The sequence below is a fragment of the Mytilus edulis genome, chromosome 8, assembly GCF_963676685.1.
Source record: "Mytilus edulis chromosome 8, xbMytEdul2.2, whole genome shotgun sequence".
Classification (NCBI taxonomy): domain Eukaryota; kingdom Metazoa; phylum Mollusca; class Bivalvia; order Mytilida; family Mytilidae; genus Mytilus; species Mytilus edulis.
In genome coordinates this window covers 2,432,955-2,438,848 of record NC_092351.1, presented here as the reverse complement: position 1 = coordinate 2,438,848, position 5,894 = coordinate 2,432,955, and positions in this window count along the sequence as shown.

Below are 5,894 nucleotides of genomic sequence, written 5' to 3'. Positions count from 1 at the left end.
GCCCAATCGTGGTTATACTTAATGGTCAGGCCATTACAGTAAAAAGTCTACAACTTGCCTGTTGTGTCTCACAGATAACGCCACTCCACGTTAGTTATACAGCTATATAACTACCTACCTGTTGAGCCCTTCATGTACGCGTCATCCCTTGACGTACAGTAAATTGACGACAACCTGTCTTTACATATCCAGACAAGGAACGACAACGTAGCAACGTACATACGTACATACCTTTACACTCACAGTGTAAACTCTTGTGTGAACTCGACAGCAACCTAACAAAGTTGAGTCAATATGGATCCCAGTCATGTGGAACAACAAGAAGAGATTCAGCCCCGAGAAGGAGATGTCCTTGAACTATTAGAAAATCCGTCTAATACATCACAGTCAGATGAAACTCCCGAGGCTAGGCGAGTACGTGACCTCACGGAAAAAGGACGAGGAGCTTTCACTGAAAAACGTGACAAGTTCTGTCAGGAACTAGAGGCTCTCTGGGCAGACATTGAATCCCAGTTATTGGAAGTAACAACGCCTCCTAACGATCTCCAGCAACTCCTAACAGTCCAGGACAAACTTGTTAAAGCCTGTAATAATTATCGTAGGCTCACAGATGAATACCTAGACTTTCTGAAAAGGACCCGAACATTGGAGAGTCAAAAAGAAATTGATGCATGTAAACTCTCTTTGGATTTACGTCTGTCCAAAGTGGAGCTAGTTATGGAAAAACTACACGAGTATCGCCTCGCTCTTACAAAGGCTAAATCTACAAAAACAAAGACATCTAGAGGCAAGAAATTCTCACACAGTGGGAGCTCCCACGTCTCTGACATTTCAAGTCTAGCACGGAAGAAGCGTGCTAAAGCAGAGGCTGCCAGAACTCAGATAGCCTTTGCTGAAAAACAGGCCTTGCTCCTAAAGCAGGAGGCAATGATAGAAGAACAGACTCTTTTCAAGCAAAATGAAATAAAGGCCGAGGCAAAACAAGAAGCCATCAGAGCAGAACAAGAAGCCATCAGAGCAGATCAAGAAGCCACAAGCAGAAAAGCCGAGGCGGAGCAAGAGGCCACACGCAGAAAAGCCGAGGCGGAGCAAGAGGCCACACGCAGAAAAGCCGAGGCGGAGCAAGAGGCTATACGTAGAAATGCTGAGGCTGCACACCAGAGAGCTGAAATGAAACGTGAGGCCATACGCAGGAAAACTTTGATGGAACGGGAGGCTGCACGAGCGACACGGGAAAAAGCCGAAATTAAAGCTGCTATGAACATTCTAGAAGCACAAAGAGAGGCTGCAGCCGCAGAAGCCGAGGCTCGTGTCCTGGAATACGACGGCAGCCAAGCATTTAGCGATCTTCCTGATGAAAAGGAAGACCCGCTCCAGCGTGTGCAAGATTTCGTCAATAAACTTCCTGTATTAACTGTTGTAAAGGAAGTAACAGGACATCAAAAGAAAAAACAAATTCCTGTTAAGTTCGAGCTGAGTCACGAAGCACCAGCGTTCGTGCCATCTGTGGCACTGAAATTGCCGCCACAGACATCTGCTGTCTTGCCTTCCGATATTAAGTCCCCGGAAGTTACCTTAATCCCAGATCTGGGAACAATAACTGGCATAGGAGAACAGGGCGTTTCAGAAAAGATCCCTGTCTTACACCAAAATCAAGGCATTATAGAAGAGATCCCTGTCTCACACCTAAGACAAGGACTTATAGAAGAGACCCCTTCTGCACACCTGCAGCAAAACAATCCTACGTTAGAGATTACCAGATTTCTCCTTCGCAAGGACTTGCTGTTCTCCCGGCTAACAAGCTTTAACGACCAGGCAGAATCATTTCACACATGGAAAGCCAGCTTTAAAAACGTCATAGACGAACTACAAGTTTCAGACTCGGAACAGATAGACCTACTTATTAAATGGCTTGGACCAGAGTCTAGTAAACATGCCATGAGTATAAGGGCATCAAATGCCAACAACCCAACAAGAGGCCTACACAGACTATGGGAAAGACTGGACGATCGATATGGTGCTCCAATAAGGTTACAGACGTCTCTCGTCAACAAACTTGACAACTTTCCAACACTAACAAATAAAGACAACTCACTCCTTTACGATTTGTCAGACATCATCTCAGAAATAGAATATCACAAAGAAAATCCCAAGCTGGGATGTTTGCTAGCTTACTTCGACTCTTCGAAGGGGGTAAATCCTATTGTGGAAAAACTGCCATACGGACTCCAAGAAAAGTGGATAACAAGGGCTTCAAGATACAAGTCCAAATATGAAGTTGCATTTCCACCCTTCACAGAATTCTCTGCCTTCATCAGGGAAATCAGCAAAATAAAGAACGATCCTGGGTTCATCTTTGGGTCAAAAGTCACGCCTAATACAAAAGGCGCTACGCCAAGGTTCACACCTCAGACGTACTCTAAAGTCAACGTCCATAAGACGGCTGTTGAACAGCAAACTGAAGACAGCAGTCAACAGCAAAATCTGTGTATCCTACACAAGACAAAGCATACCTTGAATGAATGCCGAGCATTCCGAGCTAAACCAATCGAGGAACGCAAGGAACTGTTAAGACAAAACAATGTGTGCTACAAGTGTTGCGAGTCAACCACACACAGAAGTCGGGACTGCAACGCAAGTATCAGTTGTAACGAGTGTGGAAGTGAACGACATAACACAGCACTTCACATCACTAGACCACAACAATCTGAAACTTCCCAGTTTAGCTCACCCAGACAAGCCTACGGCGGGGAGCAGACAGAGTCAGCTGAAACAAAGTTAACCTCTGTAAGTTCGATCTGCACAGAGATCTACAAAGATCATAAGAGCGAGAAATCTTATGCCAAGATATTACCTGTGGACGTGTACCACAAGGACAAGACAGACAAAATTATCAGGATGTACGCCATTATTGACGACCAAAGCAACCGGTCTCTTGCCTCGCCTGAATTCTTCAGTCTGTTCAACGTTCGGGAGAAACCTGAAAACTACTCTCTTACGACATGCTCCGGCAGAGTAGCTACTTCCGGGAAAAGAGGAAAAGATTTCGTCATAAAATCTGTACATTGTGACGTACAATTTGATCTGCCTACATTAATTGAATGTAATAATATTCCCAATAATCGAGACGAAATTCCTACTCCTGAAGTTGCAATGCATCGTCCTCATCTGACAGAACTCAGAGGAAGTATTACACCACTAGAGGAACGTTGTCAAATTCTACTCCTAATTGGAAGGGACCTTATAGAGGCACACCACGTCCTTGAACAACGCCTAGGACCATCCCGAACTCCATTTGCCCAAAAGTTGAGACTTGGTTGGGTCATAATTGGAAATACATACATTGACAAGCAAACTGTTCCTATTGAAGTCAATACAAAGCTAACTTACGTTTCAATCACGGAATCAAAACAACGTCTTGCCTCAAGACCGGAAATAGCCGTTAAGGACAATAATCCAATTGTTGTTCAGTCTAACAACAAAAACTTTCATTCGAATGCCAAGGTCGCTAAATCGCATTCAATACAATCCCTTGAATGTACAGGACCTAGTACCAAGCCTGGTAAACGCACAAATTCATCTAAAGGGACATCACTCGCGTCACTAAAAGCAAAATCTGTAACTTCTATAGAAAAATCTATAGATAAAGAAAGTTTCAATCCGAAATCAACAGAACCTAAAGTTCGTGGAGAGGAAATCAATGGCATTCACAAACCTATTCCGAAAGAAGGACCTATTGCCAAATCTGACTTGAATATAAGTGAAAAGGAACCAGTAGTCTTATCTGGACATCATCACAAAGTAACACCTATTCTTGGACATTACTACAACAAAATCAAACATAGAGGACCCCACTTCACAGATAAAACTGCAAGATCAGCAGGATTGAACATTAAGACGAAACGCTTAATTTCGCCTGATACTAAAGAAGATGGAGCTTTTCGCCAAACCGGAAGAGGATCAAATATTAACTCTCGTCATACCCATCGGAGGACCACCTTTAACCGTCGTCGCCGTCTCACAACGTTGGAGAAAACAGTTCCTACTATCTCAACAACAGCTATGGAACATTCTACAAATCACAGCGATCTCATTGGAGAGATCCTTCTTCATAGGACAAGAAACTGTGCCGAACCCAGTTTTCCGTGGAATTAATCTATTCTGGAAACTTTATAGTGAAATGTCGTAAGTTGAGACGTGATAGTTCTCACACGACCAATAGTGGACATTTCACCTGTATATATTCAATTCATATTGGGATTAATTCATTTGTGTAAATCTTGCATTCATATTCGAAAAATTTATGGAATAGTGATATCAGATAGACATCAGACGGGGAGTATTCTGTTACACCGTTCCGTAATTTATATAGTTCGTTTGATTATATTCTTAATCTGTTTATGTGTTCCAGTCTAGGAGGATTATTCATCTTTAACCTTATAAGAACATTTAAACATTGTATCATCGCTACCTTTCCCCTGCTCACACGGATCTCAAACCGAACATTGCAAGGTCATACCAGTTCTGGAGAACTTTTCAAAGGACAAACGTCATCTAGGACACAATTCGTGGCTAACCACAGAGTGAGTTAATTCTACAACATTGTATTTGAACCCTTCAAATTGCTCTCTACATATTTGAACCTTCTCTCCGTGAAATACCTGGAATTTATCTGTTCTTGAAAGTACAACATTTTCTCGCATTCAACAGACTGCTATCAATTACCTTTGACATTTCGTTATAATAACATTAATTGAACACATTGTAAAATTGTATTTTATTTATATTTTCAGCTTTTTACCATTTGTTAGATTGGTTTAAGAATAAATTGTCAGCACCTGATATTCTTATTGCTTGAGCCCAATCGTGGTTATACTTAATGGTCAGGCCATTACAATACTTTGTCTGCTATATGGTCAGGTTGTCTCTTTACACATTCCCCATTGCCATTCTCAATTTTATTTCATTGTCGTGATGATTTTTTTTAACCCTTTCGGCGCCAAAACGACATTTTTGTCGTTTACCGCTAGCACGCCAAAACGACATTTTTGTCGTTTTTCAGTAGAACATACGAAGCATTAAAAACGTATATAAAAAACTGCATTTGACTGCCGAAACCATATTAGGTTTAAAGAAAAATAATTGACTTTGTTCTGTTATTCAAGAATAAACATAAAAGTCTCAAATTATATATTGAATTTTGGGGTTGAAAACTATTTTTGTCTGAGATAATGTGCAACTTTTCACACAATCTATACTCCAATTATAAACTTTGTATGCCTTTATTTATTAAATTAACTGAATGAAATTATCTCACATGGTTGACTGTAAAAAAAAAAAAGTTGTTATTTTATTTTTAAATTGTAACGTTTATCTGAATGACGTCATCAAAACTGATGCTGTGTGCGACGTTTATGCGTATAAAAGTGGCAGGTACTTGATATTACTGGAAACGTTTTGCAGTAAAACCATTGAGTTTTTACCGATTTTTACAATGTGAAGTGTTACAGATCGAAAATCATTCGATAATTTGTTTAATAGTTTGTTGTTTATTAATTTATTCAATAAAACTGTTAGTTTAAATTTAGAAGGTTAGCTATGCAAATATAGACGGACGGCAGTGTATAATTTTCTATATATAAATTACATACAAGCTAATACTAGTACTGACAATTCAAACCCAACACACGCAATTGATATACGAACTTGTTTATATACAGAAGTTAGCATGCAGATCAGTCCATCTGATCCATTAAAATTATTACATACTTGTCGTAATTTTGAATCGTTTTTTTTTTTTCGTTACTAAGAAAGACTAAACAAGACTGCAATCTAGCTACATTTGTACTTCGTATGACTAAATATGAAAAAGATTAAGATATAATCAAATAGAG